Source organism: Micropterus dolomieu, linkage group LG03 (assembly GCF_021292245.1).
Source record: "Micropterus dolomieu isolate WLL.071019.BEF.003 ecotype Adirondacks linkage group LG03, ASM2129224v1, whole genome shotgun sequence".
Lineage (NCBI taxonomy): Eukaryota > Metazoa > Chordata > Actinopteri > Centrarchiformes > Centrarchidae > Micropterus > Micropterus dolomieu.
Window position 1 is genome coordinate 23,117,780 of NC_060152.1, and position 756 is coordinate 23,118,535.

Below are 756 nucleotides of genomic sequence, written 5' to 3' on the forward strand. Positions count from 1 at the left end.
ATAAAATGCAGTAATGTTCATGTATACAGTTCTACTGAAAACCATTTTCACTATGTACACCACAGAAATGCTCTCAGGTACACAACTGAAAGCATATAATTCCAGTTTCGACTGTGTGCATGTGTGTGTTCAGCAACTCCCATGCTGTATGAAAAACTGAATATTGTGCTTTACCTCTATGGGACCAACTTGAAAATCAATAGATATTTGGTGCTCCCTGATCTCCTTGAGTGCTGCCATAGCGATGCGAATGTCATCCAGGTCTTTGATCTGCCGATTCAGTTTTTTCCCTGCTTCATCAACAAAAGCAAAGATCTGCTCCATCTCTGAGCGATATTTCCTGTTACAGTACAGTCCATAGTCCACCATCCAGTTCTTGGTTTCAGCAGTGAGGGACATCTTCAGGTCCGCTGGTACAAATAATAACGTGTGAGCATGGAAATGGATTGGCTGGAAGTCAATTCTATATTGGTTGTCAAGTAGACTTCTTATCAGTAATTAAGACATTGTCAGTGTTATATTTAATTGAAGAAAGGTAATGACAATAATATAAGTACCAAAGTCAGCTAGTAACAGTTCCAGCAAAGAATTGCAACCGAATCTTACCTGTGAATAGAGCCAAAGCTCCTACAGTAATGTACTCTGGTTCAGAGTTTATTTCCAGCTCTAGATCTCGATAGAAAAGAATCTGGCTCTCAAACTCAGATAGCAAAGGAGTGCCCTGGCTGAACCTGTGAAAAAATAAACCAAAAAAAA

General features: G+C 39.4%; 1 protein-coding gene across 1 annotated transcript in view; it reads right to left on the reverse strand.

The window, feature by feature from the left end:
* The window catches only part of dnah5 (dynein, axonemal, heavy chain 5), a 154,113-nt gene that overhangs the window by 124,099 nt on the left and 29,258 nt on the right, over window positions 1–756 (reverse strand). The window lies entirely within an intron of this gene.